Consider the following 20,903-nt stretch of genomic DNA (forward strand, 5'->3'; position numbering starts at 1 on the left):
AAAAAATAACATTTTCTTTATGTCCGTGCGGTAACTCTTCCGAAAAAATCATATGTGCGATTGTGGTAATGTTTGCACCATTTTAAATTAGCCGTTACATAAAGTTTTATATATGAAAATGTGCGCAATTTCATGTAGAATGCAACAAAAAATAATTGAAGGTTGTAGCTTTTATCATTTTTGAAATATTTGCATATAAATCACGATAAATAGAAAAAAACCACGTTCGGTCAACTTTGACTCTACGAAATGGTTGAAAAACGCAATTGTAAGCTAAAACTCTTACAGTCTAGTAATATTCAGTCATTTATCTTCATCTTGAAATAAATTCGAAGTCTCTAGCACAATATTTAGATTTATGGTGAATTTAAAAAAAAATCTTTCCTTCCCTCCGCACGCGGATTCTCCGCCACAAATCTCCGAAATGCGTACGTTCCATTCTCAGAATATTTGCTCCGTTTCATATTAGGCATTTCATAGAGTTTTATATATGAAAATGTGCGCAATTTTATGTAAAATAAAACGAAAAATATTTGAAGGTTGTAGCTTTTCTTATTTTTGAAATAATTGCATATAAAAAAATATATATATAAAAAATTTGACATTCGGTCAACTTTACCTAGTCAGATATGGTCGAAAACTGCATTTGTAAGCTAATATTCTTACAGTATAGTAATATTCAATCATTTCTCTTCATTTTGAAAGAAATTGGAAGTCTCTAGGACAATATTTAGATTTATGGTGAATTTTTGACAAAAATATTTGTTTACGTCCTTGCGTTACGAATTCATGCATTATTTTGTGATAATTTTTTCTCTGTGTTGCTTTTATCGTTTTACAATGTGTTATAAACCAAAATGATCAAAATTTAGTGTACATTACAACGAAAAAAGAAGTAAATCGTTACCTTTAACCGTTTCGCGTACAGCGCGACTTGAATACAATTATATATGAAATTTCGTTTTTGCACTATCATATATTGCATTATTTATATATGATAATGATATTTTTTTTCATTTCTGATGGTTGCATACTAAACTTCAGCCAATGACAAAAAAAGGAGCCAAAAATGAACTCTTAATCTTGAAAACTAAGCGCGCTGTGATTTTTTGAAAAAAATATTTTTTCCGCTTCCGCGCTCACTCTGAAACACCTCCGGCACACGGGAGACATTTTTTTTTTACCGCTTCGGCGTTTAAGGGTTAATAAGAGAGTTTTTTACTTTATCAAATTAGTTTTTTAAAGTTTTAAATTAAGATTAAAAATGGGGACTGACAAGATTTCTTGAATAGTTTTCAAGCTTGACAAGTGTTGTCAACTACATTTTGGGACATTCACAAAAAACATGTGTACCCCAACTGTTAAGTGTTACTCTTACATTCTAAATATATAGGAACTGGATATGGGTTACTCATAAAATATCCATGGGTCAAACAAGAGTAACCAATTCTTAGAAGTCAAAATTTCTTGTTTTTTTCTCATTCCTTTGACTATGATGAATTTCATATTCCACCATTGGGCTCCATCTATTTTAATTCAAAACTATCAGGTTCATTATTTCATATATTCTACTATATATTGATTTAATGCATTTTTGGGATTGTTATTCTGTCACTAACAGAATTGTCTACTTGCTGATCTCAACACAGTCATTGCAGCTTTAGCTGCTTTATGAGCTCCCTCATTTCTTTATTCCTTTAATGCCTAAATGGGCATGAATCCAACATATTTCTACATTTTTACCTCATCTAATTTGTGCAATGAAAATTCATTTTGCTGTGCAAGACCATTTCTTAGATTATAATTCTGAAGGGTTTCTGTAACATTTCTAGAACTGCTAAACCCTAGGATTTCTAGAGCTGCCGAAAATTTCAAATTTCTGTGAAGGTATGCCTGTAATAATTTCATTATCTGACCCTTCTGTGGAAAATTCTGCTATGAAAATAGAGGTACTGTTAAGCAAGGGTAACTTTGTTGGATGATGGCTGCAAATCCCACACATGATGTGGACTCACTTGTACTCGTATAGTATAATGCTTAATTAACCTGTATTTCTTTATGTTCAAATGAATATTCATGATGTTCTGGGGTATACATACAGTTTTTAGATAAATATTTTAAGTGTGTTAAAGCTGGTACAGAACCTTACTGATAATCCAAGTGAGGACTGCTTCTATTACTGGAGGAAATTTTTTATTTATATTTGCTGTCTCAAAGAGCCTGTTGGCTCTGAACAGCGAGGGCGAGTGATAACTCACACAGAACCTCCCTGATGAAACACCTTTTCACTGGTGAATCACTTACCAGTATTCTTACTGCACTACACAATATTATTAAGTCACGATAAAGAGTTGATGGTTCACCACTTTCAACTTGAATAAAAGTGTCTGGGGAAGATTTAAACACACATATGCATATTCAGAGTAGAGTCCATCATTAAGAATTGAACCCAAACTTTTTAGGGTGGTATCTAAAACAAAATAGTACATCTGACATTCATAGTCAAAAATATACAGGACAGTTGGTTATTCAAAGTACCGACAAGAAAGCCTGAGAATTTTACTGTCTGACTTATGCTTGACAACATTTTTTTCCTCTCGCTTACTGTGTCATCCACCTCAACAGTTTCCTGCCCTGCTGCTCTCCATTCGGCTGTTCCAGTGTTATCAATGCAGTTTGTGATGTACCTTGACCAGCGTGAGTCAATGGCTCAGTGTATACCCCTCTCAGCTTTGACGCCTCTTCAGTGTCTCACTTATACCCTTCCTCCATTGGCAGCATATCCCTATCAGAGTTTTAGAGCCCCTTTCGTGAAGAAGTCAACAGCTGCAGAGCATACCTCTCACAGCGAAGAGAATTGATAGAGCTTCATTGGACATCTAGAATGGTTGAATCATGTCTACAAGACAGCACGACGGTGACAACCATATACAAGTCATCAACAGCACATCAGTGCAATGCCTTTCAATTATGTAGGTAATAGCCAATGGACATTACCATAGTAATGGCCAACAGCTGTTACCATATCATCTACTTACAAGCGAAAGGGATCATTCTGCCAACTTTTATATCCTCCATAACATAAGCTGACAGGGTTTTTCTCACGATCAAATGAATTCATTCAATCAGACCGATACACTGTCATTGAGGGAATTGATGGTCTTTCATATCACATTCAGCCAGAGACTTCAACACTTTTCAGGCAGGAAGAAAAATAATTTCATCATTCACATTCAAATTTTTATTCTTGATTGTTCCTGCACTAATATTAACCTTTGACTCCCTGAGCTAAGGTAGTCGGATTTCTTCCGATTCCCAATTCATTTTTGACTACAGATTGGTTTTGTTTACAGTGAAGTTCTGTAGAACCATTCTGTGCTATGCCTACTCCTCAGTACAACCACCTCAGCATTCTCATCTGCGATACTCTTCTTACTACAAAGACAAAGACTAATGATTGAATATGAAAAATAAGGAGTCCTGGCCTTCAACAAGGTCTCCCCCATTCCTTCCCACCATCTCTCTGAGGAGTGAGAGGACTTTGCTTACTATTCCCTCAGGGTGTTGTCACACTTCCCTTCCAAAGATAGTAATTCATGCCTAAAAGCATCATCTGAAAGCAGTCATATACATACACTGCAAGAGGTTAGGTTGGGTTAGGGGAAGTTGGGTACCTTGGCCTAGCCTAACTGGTCCTAGTCTAACTTTACCAGTCCTGCAATTCATTATCCTGGAATTTCTTGTTTAATGACATCAACAAGGAGGTAGTCTCCTTTTCTACAAGGGACTAGGTTGGATTAGGTTTGGTTGGGTACTTAGCCTAGCCTAACAAGTTCTAGATTAACCTTACCAAACTCCACTTCAATATCCTGAGTTTTCTTGTTTCATGGCATCATCTAGAGGATAATTACCTGTTCTTCAAGGGTCTAGGTTGGGTTAGGTTAGGTTGCATACTTAATCTGACCTAGCCTAGCCTTAAACTTAGTCTAATCTACCTTCTTCCAAGCCTCAGGATCCAAAATTATGCTTTACATAATGTTAAGGAACAGTACCATGGTAGTTACTTAAGTCAACAAAGGGGGGTGGGGGCAGCCCAGATATCCTATCATCTCTATTGACAGAGCACATTCCTTTGACAGTGTGGTAGCACACTCAGCACAGCGGTCAACCAGACACATTCCAGGATGAGGGGTGCATGACAGACACGCTCAGTCAGTAGGGTCAGCGTTCAAGAAAGACATGTCCAAGAATACCGTTTCTCTTTGGCTAGGTGAAGTGATTAAGCACGCCTCATATTCCTCATCTGTTTCTACTGCATAAACTGTGCACGCAAGAGCACACAACATGAGATTACTAAACTCCTCCTTAGGATTCAAGAACTTATTTGTTCATAGGGTTTTGAATGCCAGCTCTCAACTTCACCAAAACAACTTTCACTTCCTTCTACCTGAGAGACATTGCCCACAGGTCCTTGGCCACTTTTTCCTTGGGTCCAGTTGTGGCTGCTCAACAAGTTGTGTAGCTCATACAGTGTCCTACCAGGACAGTTTGTATCTTGCCAAAGAGGATGGTATGAAAGTGAGAATGATTGAGATGGCTGGTCTCTTCTTTTCCATTTTTCCCTTTCTTCTCGACCTACGGACAGGATGGTAAGAAGATGGATCCATCATACCCTCGAACTGGTCCGATACAGGTGAGTGAAGTAGCCTTACTGTTAAGAGTACTTAATATTCTACACAAATATACCTTTCCATAGCAAACCCTTTCCTCTCTCTAGCATGGGGAGAGATGAACTATAAACACATATAGGTGGCTACAATTAGTTTGTTCCCTGAACAGATATAGCTATCAACACCACCTCCAAACTACATTCTGACAACCTGTTCTTGGTTCCTACTCCATGAAGAGTGTCTAAGAGCTCCACTTATTTTGACTTCATGTAGTTACACTCCTCCTGTGAGGAATGGGAGATGGAAGCAATGGCTACTACTGCTGCTGCAATTACCAGTTGATCCACAACCCATACAGAGAATAGTGTGAGGCTCTTAAGACAGTTCAGGAGCCACAGTGTCCAAACAGGCTTTCCTTTAATAGCAACGACACCAAGGTAGTGCTATGGTTACACTACCTTCCACCAGAGAATTTTCATTCTTCAGAACATTGACCAGTGTGGCACACTCCTACACTTGCTTTCTTGGAACTTAAACACAGTTCTGGTTAGTCTTTCAGGAGTTTCAGTATCCAAGATAGACATTCCTCAGTGTGATAGCAGTGACACCACAGTAGTGCCACGGTCACCAAAAGGGCCTTTTGTGTCCTTTCATCTACTCTATGGCAGTACAAGTACACGAGCAGACAGAGGTACATTCAGTACAGTGGCCAACCACACATAAGCAGCAAAATAGATGTAATTGGAACATCTTTTTCAATGAAGTCAGAAGATAAGGACAGTTGATCTTGGCACCTTGATTTCTGGAATTCATTCAACCTCTGAAGAATTTTATCATAGTCTTTCTTTTCTAGACTTCATGAAGTTGGCTCTATTGCAATCTGCCTACTCATTCTACAAGTTTTGAAGTTGATCCATGAGACAGGCCATTCTTTTTCCATGGTCCTGTGGCACCAATGACAGTATAACATCAATGTTGCCTCCGTAAACTAGTCTTTTTAACCCAATGCAAACAACTCGTTCATTAGCTTCAAGTTGCCCGAGAATGATGTACAAATGGTCATTTCTTTGCATACCCCATAACTTCCTAGCAGACATCAGTATGTTTCAGGCAAAATCTCTCAAGGCCAAATTCATCAGCCTCTCATTCACTTTCAGGAAGAACCTGTTGGTCAAGTACTAAGATGGAATGTAACCGTGCAGATCAAATTCATCTCCTTTTACCTTGAGATGTTGCCCATAGGTCCTTGGACTCCTTTTCTGTGGATCCTATGGTGGATGCTCAACAAGTCATTAGTTCACCCAGCTCTTGAGGGTCATGTTGCATCTTGCCTAAGATGCGCGGCTGCAAGGAGTGAGTGGGACTGACCTCCTCCCTTTCTCCTATCTTCCTTCTCTTCCACTGGACAGAGAAACAGTAAACAAGCCATCACATGCTGGACTGGCGTGCATGAAGGTGATCCAGATGACTGAGTATCCTATCTATAATCCAGTTCTACTTAGATTAGTAAATGGAAATCCTTCCTTCTCTCTAGCAAGGGGAGAGGGACTGACTATGAGCAAGCCAGTTAGTTGGTTATTCTTAGCTTTATAGTATCCAACACTGTGAGTTCATCCAAATCTTAATTCAAAATGCCCAGAAGTCTGATGATTGAAGATCTCTGGGTCTTTTCGTGGTTTGGAAAAGGGAATGATTATGGCATAGCACCATTCTATAGGGAACATGTGTCTAAGTCATATCTTCTTCTTCTTCTTCTTCTTCTTCTTCCCAGCTTGTTCCCATTTTTATATGGGGTCGCCATTTCGGATGAGCCGTTTCCATCTATTTCTATCCTGCGCTTCTGCCTCATCAATTCCCTTCTCATGTAAGTCTCCTCTCACACACTCCTTCCATCTCTTTCTTGGTCTCCCTCTTCTTCTTCTTCCTTGCACCTCCACCCCCATAGTATGTCTCCCAGCGTGGTCCTCATCTCTCCTCAACAGGTGTCCATACCATCTCAGCCTCCCCTCCTGCACTTTCTTTGATACTTCCACCACCTTAGTCGACCCCCTTATGTAGTCATTTCTGATCCTATCCTCTCTTGTCACCCCAGACATCCACCTAAGCATTCTCATTTCTACCACATCCATCTTCTTCTGCTCTGTTTTTCTCATGCTTGCTGTTTCCGTACCATACAGCATTGCTGTTCTTACCACCGTCTTGTGAAATTTTCCTTTTAACCTAAGCAGCACTCTTTTGTCACAAAGAACTCCAGAGGCCACTCTCCAGTTGTTCCAGCCTGACTGTACCCGATGTTTTACTTCTTCTTCCATACTTCCTCCAGCGTTAACAAAAGATCCCAAATACTTAAACTTATCAACTCTCCTTATTTGCTCTCCACCAAGCTGAATACAGGCGGTCCCCGGGTTACGACGGTTCCGGCTTACGACGTTCCGAGGTTACGACGCTTTTTCTTAAATATTCAATGGAAAAATCCGTCCTGGGTTACGACGCTTGTTCCGAGGTTACGACGCTGACGCTTCCGACGCTCCGAGTTAACGACGCTTTTAAAAAACGCATACTATGATAAAAATCCTTTATAGTTTAGCACAGTATATTAATAAAAATAAGTTTCTGGTTAGATTACAACAAAAATTTTGAGATTATGATGATTTTCGACACTTTTTATGTTGTATTTTTCTATGTTTTTTAGTGACGCCTCATATGCGGAACTAGTTTCCGAGCGAATGAATACATACTAGTTTACATATAACAGTCCAAAAGCGCAAATAATGAAAAAATCATTGCTTGTTTCCAGTAATAATAACAAAACGAAGTTTCTGGTTAGATTACAACGCAAATTCCAAGTATCCAAAGAGAGACATTATCCAGTAATTTGATCTGAGAGAGAGAGATGAGAGAGAGAGAGAGAGCGAGAGAGAGAGAGAGAGAGGAGAGGGAAGAGGAGAGAGAGAGAGGCGTCTTCAACAGAGAAGTGTTCGTTTCGTTAAACGGCCTCTGACTCATGCCAGTAAATGTTTTGTTGATACTAATAATATAAGCCTATTTAAAGATACGTTTACTTTAATTAGTCTATATGATACGTAAATAGTAATCAACTGTTCTTGTAGCCCTCAATATTTGGCAAAATCGAAGTATCCAAAGAGAGACATTATCCAGTACGTAATTTGATCAGAGAGAGAGAGAGAGAGAGAGAGAGAGAGAGAGAGAGAGAGAGAGAAGAGAGATAGAGAGAGAGAGAGAGAGAGAGAGAGAGAGAGAGAGAGAGAGAGAGAGAGAGAGAGAGAGAGAGAGAGAGACGCTTTGGCAACAATGGTCTCGGGGGTTTTTATAGCTTCCTTCTGCTTGATGATCGTGGATATTGTAGAAGGATTTCGACCATACTCGTTTGCCAAATCGACGATACGAACGCCACGTTCATGCTTTGCTATAATTTCATGTTTTGCTTCCATCGAAATCATTTTCTTGGGTTTTTTCTTATCACCTGCTTTGTCTTTAGCTTTGAGACCCATGGTTAATAATAAATAGACAAAATAACACGAAAAATAGGCGCAAATACAACGAACTAAACAACGACGTGTTAACATGCAGCACCAACAAACAAACAGACTGAACGCCATTTATCGGTCGCCTATACAACTAACACTCATCGCATAATCGTATCTCAAATATTTCGTTGTATATCAAAGCTTGTATTTTCGCAAATTTTCTGTTATATCTCAAAACATTCGTATATTAGGGCAATCGTATGTCAAGTTTCCAATGTAATTTGATCAGAGAGAGAGAGAGAGAGAGAGAGAGACGCTTTGGCAACAATGGTCTCGGGGATTGACGTAACGTTTATTTTCTGAACAGATAGGACAGAGAAGTGTTCGTTTCATTAAACGGCCTCTGACTCATGGCAGGAAATGTTTTGTTGATACTAATATATAAGCCTATTTAAAGATACATTTACTTTAATTAGTCTATGTGATACGTAAATAGTAATCAGCTGTTCTTGTAGCCCTCAAGATTTTGCAAAATCACTCCAGGTTGTACATAAAACTTCAAGAATGTAGTGTCACCAGAGGATTACAATAGTTTTTACCTTCAAGAACCAGCATTCTTTTATGAAAATAACTCCAGGTTGTACATAAAACTACAGGAAACGACATGTAGTGTAACCAAAGGATTACAAGTAAGGTTTTTATAACTTTTTATTAGTTTAAGACATATTTCCAAGCGTCGTTCCGGCTTACGACGATTTTCGGCTTACGACGCGTCTCAAGAACGGAACCCCCGTCGTAACCCGGGGACTGCCTGTACTTTATCATCCCCCTCAGTGGTGGTACACATATATTCTGTCTTAGATCTACTTATTCTCATTCTTCTGTCCTCCAGTACTTGTCTCCATCTTTCCAATTTCACTTCCAGATTTTCCCTGCTCTCTGCACACAGAACAATATCATCCGCATACAATATGTTCCACGGTACTGTCTCCCTTGCTTCTTCTATTATAACATCCATCACTATGTTAAAGATAAATGGGCTCAGAGCCGACCCCTGGTGTAATCCTACTCTCACGTTTAGCGAATCAAGAAAGTGGCCAAGCTTCTCAAGAGACTGCCTTCAACTCTACAACAAGAACAAGGACTTTGACTGGCCTTTTCCTCCGGTGTGCAAAATACTTATAAGAGTATCTTCATTTTCTTTACCTGCCTTGTTAATTACATTCTTAGAGCTGCCTTCCCACAACCTCTATACTACAAGAACCCTCACTCTAAAAGGTAAGTATCCTTTTTTTCCAATGTTAGCATTGATGAACATCAGTTGCAATCATTGCATAACTGTGGGGAGCTTAATTTACTTGCAATTTAACAAGACCACTGTCACATTTTCCAAATGCTCACAGGGTTCATCCAGAAGATTTGTTCTTAAATGAGAATGGAAAATTGAATCAAAGTAAACAAATAAGTTGGAACATATGAAAGTAATAGCATAAAGTACCATATCTGAAATTAAACTGATGCCACAAAATTCCTTTATTGTCATCTATAATTTTCTAGTCTGCCAGGTGTGACATTCTTTGCAAGTTTCTTTGGAGATGCCATATTAATTAATGCAAAAGACATCATTAACACAAAAATCAGAAATTAACAAAATGCAAGAATGCTATAATACACTTAAATTCCATTACTCGTCCTACTAAAACAATGAAGTCACAGTGACTCAGACAACCTGGCAGTAACATACTGTATAACTAATTGATATAGTGAGGTGCTAAGATGCTATATTGGTACCTAAGGGTCTGAGGCAGGACTGAGGGGGGGTAATTCACATAAATTTATTGACATCCATGCTTTCTTAAGAGAGAGGGGGAAGGTTGGGGGCTGTGGAAATATATAACATAATTACAGGATTGTCACCAAAGTAGTGATGACAGTAGTACCTAGTACTCAAGTTTGTATAGTGTCAATCAGCATGTCAAAACTGAGAACTCTATTATTGCCTAAAATTACAACTCCTTATTTTGCTCCTATATAATTTTCATATTGACCATTGCCTCTTTAGTAATACTATATTAAAAAATTCTATAACACTGTTAGAATACAGTAAAACATTATGGATAATTAAAAAACATTATTTAGTTTACTCTCAATTATCAACACTGCTGTATTACCCAGATACACAATGGAGGACATGAAAACTGAAGGAAAATATATTAATAGATTAAGGTAATGAGCTACCTTTCAATTTAAAGGCAATGGCTGGTATTGTAGGAAGTTAGTAGATACTGACACTATCAAAAGTCTGACAATAATCCTACCACTGTTTGTACTACATTTCCCCAAAAGGGGCGCTGGTAGCATTAAGGAACTAACTGAAATGTGAATTTCTCCTAGCAACACCGGCAAACCTCCATTGCCATTAATTAATTCAATAAAGAATAAGGACATTTTGCAAAATAATGTCACCTTCTACATGATAATTGATGGACAAAGAGAGAGAGAGAGAGAGAGAAGAGAGAGAGAGAGAGAGAGAGAGAGAGAAGCACTACCACACACTAATATCTTCATGGTGATGCAGAATATATGTCAAAGTTGTCTCCATCTCCTCTTCAACATTATCTAATCTACAAATGAAATGTCAGTAATTTCCCTTGCAATATCATTTCCACACTAATCTGTCAACTGATTGCTGATACACCTTGAGCTTTATCCACTAAAATGCATGGTAATTTCATTATCATTATCATACATTGATTCAAGTCCATATGGCAATATAGATAATACTAAGCAAATTTATAATCTTACTTTTTAAAATTTCATGTCTATCTCACTTCTAAATTTTGTTAATTCTGCTCATTATTTTGTTTGCACTTTTGTGTCATATGCAACTCCAACTCAAAAGATCTTGGACATCACTGTTTTTAAATATTTAAAATTCTCAATTTCAATAATCCATTCTCTATCGAGTGTTATTTCATCTCTTTGTGCATACTTGCTTTTCTTAGGTTTATCTCAAGCCCTATGCCTCTAGCATATATGATGTACTCTTATTATGCTGGTTTCATAAATTGTATGGTGTTCGGTTGATAAACAGAGCACCATCAGTATACTCAGTATCTTTCAAGTTTCTGTAATCAATTTTCATTATTAATTCCAAGAGAACGGTAAACAGCAAAAATGACAACATTCCCCACAGCACCCAACTATTTGCTACAAATTTCCATCAACATGACATTTTTAATCAATTTGTATTTTTCATAACTAACAAACATGAGGTCTTAGCATTAGGATAAATATTCTGGCACCAGCTGGAAACCAGTAAAGTTAAAAAACTGTACACAAGGGACTGTTGGCACCTGTGTGTGGTCACGAGTCATGTGGAGCCACCCACATAACCCTCTTTAACCCGTGACCGAGTTATTTATTCTTCCAACCCAGGTTATAGTTGTTAGAGGGGTGGTTAAAGGTGGGCCTTTGTATGTTAAGACCTCAGGTTTGTTAGTTATGAAAGATACAAATTGATTAAATATTTGTTCATATACAAAACAAACCCTCGGTATCAACATTAGGATAGACTTATTTTTGGTGGGAGTTAAACACTAATAACCAACTGGAGGTTTGCCACCTTTGATCAGTTATCTCAATAACAGTATTCTAAGAAACAACTGACCAGTATTTCAGAATCTAAGATATGTATGAATATCATATAGATTCCGACTTCTGGATTTCTATACAATGCCATAGTTCATTGTGTATGAAGAAGATAAGAATGTATCTGTTCTACTACCAATGTATCCACTTATGTAGGTTTATCATTCCTGGCCCCCTTGATATAGAGAGAAATGTCTTGCTACTGATAGGTATCTTACACTGATGATAACTAACAGTATGGCTACTTCCCTCACCAGTATCTTGTCCATTATGGCGGCCTATGACAGTACTCTCTTCTTATTGCCCATAAGTAATGGAGGAGAAAGAAAATTGAAAAGGAAAGAGACCAGTTATCTCATCCATTTCACTTTCATACCCTCATCTTAGACAAGACACTAACTGACCCACCAGGGGTGCTAGATGAGTTACACAATTTGCTGAGCAGCCACCGAAGGACCCATGGAACATGTGTCTGAGGACCTATGAGCAACATCCTTTATGTAAAGGGAATTGAAAAAATGGTTTGACATAACTATGAATCAATTCTCAAAATCCTATGAACAGACACCTCCTTAATTGCCCGATATGTGTTCTAACATCACAGGTTCTTGCCTTCCCAGCATCATCACTCTTTCGGTTCTGTTGAATAGGTTTTCTGGCACTTCTCTCCTGACTCGGCCTGAACCAACAAAAAAGTCTTTGTCCATGCAGCATATTGAATAAGCACACAACTTTCTGACAGAACTTTGCAATGAAGTGTCAAAGGAACTGTGGGTATTCTTCTTTATGGAGAACATGAAAAGTGGTTTGACACAGCTGTGAACCAACACTCCCCATCATTTGCACAGATATGTTCTTAAATGTCAAATTGATAACGGACTTGACTATCAGGAGCAGGCTTGACTAATAGCCTCAAATAATAAATACATGGAAATTTCTGATCCCTCTTCCTTGGCTTGGCTTGTGTTCACCTAACATCTACCACATTTACATTCTAGGTGAAGGGGTCCTTTAAATAACCAAGGAGTACTTTGACAAGTGAAGGCAGACAATCCTGAAGGTTGTTAAAAACAAACCCCACGCTGTAATGAACACAAAAAAAAACAAGAGGCAGATCTGTCATCATAACCCGTGAGATACTGGTTCCTTACCATGACTTCAGGGGCAAACTGGAAAAACTATTGGTCCGAACTACTTTTGAATTTAGGTCAAAAGCCTGGTTATGGGGTACTCTCACTTTACCAAGGTCAGCGGGAAAACATTTTCCTAAAGTCAGTTTCCTGTAACCTGACTGACTAATCAGTTACAGAGTACAGTACGGTCGTCAATTATGCAAGAATTTGGTCGATCCACCGCTCACAAAATTGAAAATTTGCAGATTTTGAAACACATACCTTATGGGAATAATTCCATTAGGGCCAAGGCAAACAGTAACTTACCCATCAAACTTTTTTACTCATCAAACTTTTTTATACTACCCATTTTCAATACTTTCTATGTATTAAACTGTAATTTTTTTAATATGAAATTGTTCTTATGGATAAATAAAACATTAAAAGGTTTTAATAACTTAAAAAAGTTTAAAATTACACACAGGATGGTGAAAACTCCCACACGTAAACAATGTCACCATTGGGTACAAGTGTACTTAGTATGATACAGGCATTTCCTTTAAAAAACTTTTGATGGAATTTCCTCTACCTATCCTCTGCCAAAAAAAAACTTCAAACTCCTCTATCTCATCCTCCGTCAAGAGTTCTTCAGCTGAAGGAAGGCTTTGTGAACCGTTTCGGGTACTGGAATCATGTGTGTCTTCACTCCCGTTAGGCCTAACAAACTTGGTTACGAGCACCTATCTCAGTTTCTTTGTTCGGCACCTTCACTATGTAATCGTTTTCATATAAATTTATTCTACGATAAAAAAGAGCTGATGAAAATTCAAAATTCGATATGAAATTACAATTTCTTAAAAAGAAATGATAAAAATTCAAAATTTCAGACTCTCTCTCTTTTTACTAGTCATTTTCATCAAAACTTATTTCAACAATAGAAAAAATATATCATCAAAGGCCAAAAGTAAGTTAAAACAAGTTAACCTAGAAAAAAATTCTTACTTCATGTTCAGCAATTACAGATTTCAAGATGTCGACTGCTGCCAAAATGGAAGTTGCTCCTTCCTTCATCTTCAACTTAAAGGCAAGCTTTTTAGTTTTGAGAAAATAGGTCTTCCTCTTCGACTTCTAGGCAGATGCACACATGATGCGGATGATCAGAATACACTTCGCAGATCTGAATAATACTTATGACGATGGTGATGATACTGATCATTCATACACACTGTGCTATGATGTAACAAATGCGTGAGGTAGAGCCTTCCGTCTTAGCTAATGGCTGAGCAGGAAATCTTTCCCTCACATTCCCTCTGGGAGGAATAATAGTTTTTTCCCCCCAAGCATCCCCCCCCCCCTTCTCTCAGATACCAGTAAACCTTCCCCCCCACATCTAAAATACTTTGAACAGCTTCACAGATACAGAAAATCTATTTTTGAGAACTATCGACCGCATAAAAGGGGAATCGCACAATTCGAACACTCATAATTTGGGACCAGACTGTATGTTCTCATGTAGTTGGTCCAAGTTTCTTATGTGAACAACCCAGCTCAAAGTTCTTGAACCACAAAGATTACCTAGTGTGAAGTGATGTCAACATTCCAGATGACCTTATCACCAGTCAGATCTGTATTCCCATAGTACTACAGGTAAAAAGCAGAAAGACTTTCCTCTGTTCTGAAGAGACATCCACAAGTTCTTTGTCTAATCAACAGAAACTTTTGAATGGAGAGAACCTCTGAGTCATCTAACATCTGAGTTGCGGCTCTACCCACAAACTCCTGAGATCTCTTAGTTTGAAAAGCGTACTGGACAAAATCCAGACCCGAGATAACAATGCTACTGATTGGTGGTATCTCTCCTCACGAACCTGGCATAGAAGGTTGTACTAAGATGAAACCTTAGCAGTCACTCTTCTTGGGTCCAACTCAAATATTGGAACCCATTCCTCTGCTCAGGATATGATGGAACAGGTAGAACAGAGGACATGCGTAACCTCCCAGTTGTTCCCAGATCGCGAATGGAATCCTCCACTTGGTCGAAGAGCAAGAACCATGTAGTATAGAGGTCTTACGTAGGTGTTTAAGTACATGGATGATATCATAGGAAAACCCAAAAGAATGTCCTATGATAATACGTTCTACTCAGACCCGTCCTACTTATCCTGCTGTCAAAGGAATTACACTGTAAACAGAGATGTGCTCACTCTGCGAAAGGAATGTTCCTTTACCACAGCAAAAACATTCTACGCAGTGATCTGTTATAATGTACTGACATATGTTCACTATGTTACTTTCCAAAGGAGAAAACCTTATGTTGCTAAAAACCACCATGGTGTCATTCATGAGCAACTTAGTTCAGAACTGTACTCACCCTAACTGAAATCAATCTCCAACCCTTGAAGAATGGGAAATTCCCAACCTTCCTTTTGCAGATGTCATGAAGTTTAATAACCTGCTTCAGAAAACTGACGATTGAACCACCTAGGCTAGGTTAAGCACTTCAAATCTTCATCCCTTAGAAACTAGGCCAGGATGGATGAGATTCGTTTGAAGGTGCTATGGTAGTCTAGAAACCAACCACTTAGACTAGGCTAAGTAGGTATGGTCAATTTCAAACTGGCTATGCTAGGTTAAGTTGGCAAGAACAGGTTCAAACTGGCTTGGCTAGGCTAGGCTAGGCTAGGCCGAGACCTCCAAGACATAGGTCAGGCTAAGATGGTTATAGTATAGTTTGTAACTAAATAGGTTAGTCTAATTCTTCCAACACTTAGGAAGGCTAATTTGGTAACAGTAGCCTTGAGCTAGTTATTCTAGGCTAGGATATACTAGACTATTCTACAATCTCAACCACTTAGCTCAGGGTAAGGTGGTCAAAGAAAGTTCAAACTAGATAGGCTAAGCTAATCCTCAACCACCTGCTAGTCTGAGATGGTAAATGTATGTTAGAAATAAGTAGCCTAGATACTAGGCTGGGTTAAGCTAGGCTAAGTTAAGAACTCTACTACTCAGACCAAGCTAAGATAATAAAGGAAGGCTCAAAGTAGCGAGGACTGGCTTAGCCGTCAACCAGTTGTTAGGCTAAGCTGATAAATGCATGTTGGAACCCAGACATTAGGCTAGGTTAAACTAAGAGCTCTACCACTCAGACTAAACTAAGACAGTAAATTCAGGTTCAAAAGCTAGCCAGGTTAAGAGATCAACTATTTGCTAGACTAATTTGGTACATGTATGTTCAAACTAGTTAGTCCGGGTGCTAGACTCGGCTAGGCTAAACTAAGAACTTGACCACTCAGACTAAACTAAGATAGTAAATTCACGTTCAAAAGTTAGCCAGGCTAAGACATCAATCATTGCTAGGCTAAGTTGGTACATATGGTCAAACTAGTTAGTCTGGGCACTAGACTAGGCTAGGGTAAACTAAGAACTCGACCACTCAGACTAAACTAAGATAGTAGAGGCAGATTCTAACCAGCTGGGTCAGGCTAAGAATTTAACCATTTGTCAGGCTAAAAGGTATGACTGAATTAGCTAGGCTATAGTAGCTCGGGCTACAAACTGCACCACTTAGGTTAACCTAAAATTGGTTAAAGTAAATAGTTCCACCTCCTTCTTTCAACTTGAAGTCTTGTTCATGGTCTAGAATCCAGTACCTACTTCAATGAGCAGGTCTGAATCTTAAGATTATAGATTTATAAAATAATTCTACTCACACGAAGACAGTCCTGTACAATCAGAAAACTAAAAATGTGTTTTGCGAGTTATTGTTTAGAGTAATGATACCCCAGTACTTCACTGTAAAGGAACTAACTTATTGAATGATTATAACTACTTGTGTAAAAGTATTAGTGTTTGCTCAATATTCTCAAAGGTTTGATTAATATTCTCAAAGGGACAAACCAGATTGTACACAAATGATAAACAAAGGAATTCTTACTACCTGGAAAAAGTTTGAAGTCTTGGGTCAACCCAATCTATCAATTCCCACAATGCAGACTGTCTGTGATTAACTGGATGAATCCATTGACTGGTTGTGAGGGAGCTCAAATGTTGGAGACAGCAGTTGAATGTGGTTATTGCCCCTTTCACTGCTCTCCAAACGTAAACGAGAACGTCGCATATCTCATTAACTATTGCATGGTCCTTATGGTCACTACAGTTCTCACAGCTGTCATATTTCTTACAGTCGTTATAATTCTTATGATCGTCATAGTTCTCATATCTGTCATAGTCCTTATGGCCGCCATAGTTCTCATGGCTGCCATAATCCTTACGGCCGCCCTATTTCTCATGGTCGTCATGGTTCTTATGGTCATTATAGTTCTCATGACTGTCATAGTTCTACAGTCATCATTGTTCTCACGACGTATCACTGGGCTGTTGAAAACCTAGACGTCAGGCGTCTACACTGAGCTAATAACTACTGCTTGAGCTTTCTTTTGGAGGGATGTGATAGTGCTGGCTCGAAGACGAAGAAATAAATCCGCTCTTGGCACGGGGTGCTACGAAGTCCCTTATCAAAGTATAAATGGAGCATGCACAAGTATCTCGCGGTTTAGCCTACGAGAAAAAAATAATATCACAAAGATGACATCTCACGCCTTCTGTGCCTTTTCAATTTTCCTTCTAAAACTTTCAATTTCTCCATAAAGTGCATGCTCCTAAATATGAAAGTGTAGTTATACTCGTCGTCACCGAAGACGAGAAGTTGGCAGCAGTAGACTGTCGTGACGTCACGAATGCCACTATTTTGATTGCAGTCTTGTCTATGACGTCATCACGCTTGATGGAAGCACAAGGTCGTTGATCATACTCATGGCAATGACAAAGGGACCCAAAATGCTGTGGCATTGTTATGTTTTACAAGGATGTGACAGTTCTGGCTCAAGATGAAGAAATTATTCTTCTCCTCTTGGCATGAATAACAGTCACAAAGTCCCTGATTCGAGGGTTCCCCAACTCTTCCCCACCACCTTGATGGAGCTTCTATCAGTCACTTGTTTGACATTTACAACTACGTACTCCTTGTGCTTTCTTTATAATAGGGATGTGACAGTCCTGGCTCGATGATGGAGAAAAGCGACAGTCCTGGCTCGAAGATGGAGAAGAATCTATTCTTCCCCTCTTGGCACAAGGATCAGCCATGAACGATTGCCTGGAGAACGCACAAATGTCAACATTACCGAAGCTTGTGTAGATGCCGAAGCGAAAGAATAAGAAGGAAAGACTTGCATCTTTTCCCATTGCATGTTTGTTATTCTCAATGCTTGCAATTTTCCCAAAAAATGTGCATGTCATTGAATCAGAAAGTGTAGTTGTATAGTACTCTGGTACATTGAAAAAGTATGAGTGGAAGCAAGTCTCGCTGTCGGCCAAGGCTGTGATGTCATGGTGGTAGCCATGTTTGTGACGTCGCAAAGCATCTTGGATGTGACATCAGCACTTGACAGAATGCTTGAGGCCGCTGTTGTTATCACTGTAGGTACAGCAACATTAGCCCAAAATGCTGAGGCGTTGTACTACTATCTGTGTCTCTACAGATGTCGAAGTATTTGATACCCATTCAATGAAGATCAGATATACAGGACATCCATAGTGAGGGAACCTGGAGGGAAGCAAGATGTCATAAAGTGAACCAACTGCTCATCTAGGGTTGGTACTCCTGATAAGCCTAATGTCGACCACACACCCACCATCAACTGTACCTCCGTATCTGGAACAAAGAACAAGATGGCGACGCACACCCTGTTCCCACAGGGAAAGGAGCCCAATTAGTCAAAATTATTTCCCAAAGCCCCTCCTGATGCATACAAGATATGAATCCTTAGATGAACTAGATGGGATATGAAATATCAAGTGGTACAGGTGGCGAAGCAACTGGATCTAAACATAGCTTTCCTAAACCTATGGCCTGCTACACTTTGGATGAGGCTCTGTGTACTCTGACGTTAAAAAACACAGTGATACACAGGCATTTATCTGCTGCTTCAAGATCCGGAGACATCTTATCGAAGCATGAGAAGTCGCCATGTTCATGACATCGTCTGGAAATCTCATACGCAAACAGAAGCAAGACCTCTCTTACAGGCGGAAAGAGAACAACTAACTCGGTCACGGGTTAAAGAAGGGTATGTGGGTGGCTCCAAATGAATCGTGACCATGCACAGATGCCAATAGTAGTCCCTTGTGTACACAATTTTTAACTTTACCGGTTTTTGGCTGGTGCCAGAATATTTATCCCAATGTTAAGACCGAGGGTTTGTTTTGTATATGAACACATTACAGTATTTTGCATATAGTACTTCAAGCTGTCTCTGCGCCTTATACAGGTAGTCCCCTGGTTATTGGTGATCTGGTTTTACAGGACTTGTCTAGCGACAACAATAAATGGATTTTCGGTGCCTATCTCTGGTTATCAGCGGCGATCACCACTTAACAGTTTATTGGCACTGGTAAGCACTGTTATCACCAATTTTCTTTATCATGAATACTTGCCAGATCTCTAATCAAGTATTTGCAACCACATACCTAAGGCAAGGAGAGGGAGCAACACCTAGAAGTAATGAATCTTCAGAGTATGCAATAAGTTAGTTCTCAAAATCTGGCCACATGTCCTTAGTATATAGATAATAAACAGCAATGGTCAAATAACAATGCTCTGAGAACATATGAAATGACATTATCAAAGCTATTATACTGGCCATCAACACCAGACCCTTTGGGTTCTACCTACTGCAAATTCCTGTGGAGGCATGGAAAGCATTAGGGAGATGAAGGAGGGGATATACTGTATGATCTTATGATAAAGATCCTTGAGCAGGAAAAGATACCGAAAGAGTGGCATGGGAGTTTATTGATCCCAGTTTTTAAAAGGAAAGGCGATGTCCATGAGTGTGATAATTATAGGGGTATTAAACTGATGTCCCCACTTTGAAGATACTGGAAAGGATGATAGATGCCAGACTGAGAGAAGAAGTACAAATAGGTAAAGAGCAGATGGGATTTATGAAGAGAAGGGGAACAACAGATAGTATATTTTGTCTGAGGCAATTAATGGAGAAATTCGGGGAAAAGGTTCATGACCGAGTCCTGAGACAAGAAGTATGGAGGAGTTTGAGGGAAAAGATGGTGCCAGAGAAGTATGTGCGATTGATAAAAGAGAAATGCACGGAATGAATTTATAAGAGTGAGGCACAGAATGAATTTATCAGAGTGAGGAGCAGTGTTGGGGAGACAGAGGGTTTCGAGGTGAGAGTAAGATTACACGAGGGGTCGGCTCTGAGCCCATTTATCTTTAACATGGTGATGGACGTTATAATAGAGGAAGTAAGGGAGGCAATACAATGGCACACATTGTACGCATATGATATTGTTCTGTGTGCAAAGAGCAGGGAAGATCTGGAAATGTAATTGGAAAGATGGAGACAGGTACTGGAAGACAGAGGAATGAGAATAAGTAGATCTCTGGAAGACAGAGGAATGAGAATAAGTAGATCTAAGACAGAATATATGTGCCACTAATGAGGGGGATGATAAAGTATTCAGCTTGGTGGAGAACAAATAAAGAGAGTGGATAAGTTTCAGTATTTAGGATCCTTTGTTAACGCTAGAGGAAGTATGTAATAAGTAAAACATCAGGTACAGGCAGGCTGGAACAACTGGAAAGCAGCCTCTGGAGTTCTTTATGACAAAAGAGTACCGCTGAGGTTAAAAGGAAAATTTCACGAGACGGTGGTATCAACAGCAATGCTATATGGTACGGAAACAGCAAGCATGAGAAAGACAGAGGAGAAGATGAATGTGGTAGAAATGTGAATGCTTAGGTGGATGTCTGGGGTGACAAGAGAGGATAGGATCAGAAATGACTACATAAAGGGTCGACTAAGGTGGTGGAAATATCAAAGAAAGAGCAGGAGGAGAGGCTGAGATGGTATGGATACCTGTTGAGGAGAGATGAGGACCACACTGGGAGACATACTATGGGG

At 39.1% G+C, this 20,903-nt stretch overlaps 1 protein-coding gene across 4 annotated transcripts in view; it reads right to left on the reverse strand.

Annotated features, from left to right (window-relative positions):
* LOC135196214 (5'-AMP-activated protein kinase catalytic subunit alpha-2-like) overlaps nucleotides 1–20,903 on the reverse strand; it is a 253,287-nt gene that overhangs the window by 98,994 nt on the left and 133,390 nt on the right. The window lies entirely within an intron of this gene.

This window comes from Macrobrachium nipponense, chromosome 17 (assembly GCF_015104395.2).
Source record: "Macrobrachium nipponense isolate FS-2020 chromosome 17, ASM1510439v2, whole genome shotgun sequence".
NCBI lineage: Eukaryota > Metazoa > Arthropoda > Malacostraca > Decapoda > Palaemonidae > Macrobrachium > Macrobrachium nipponense.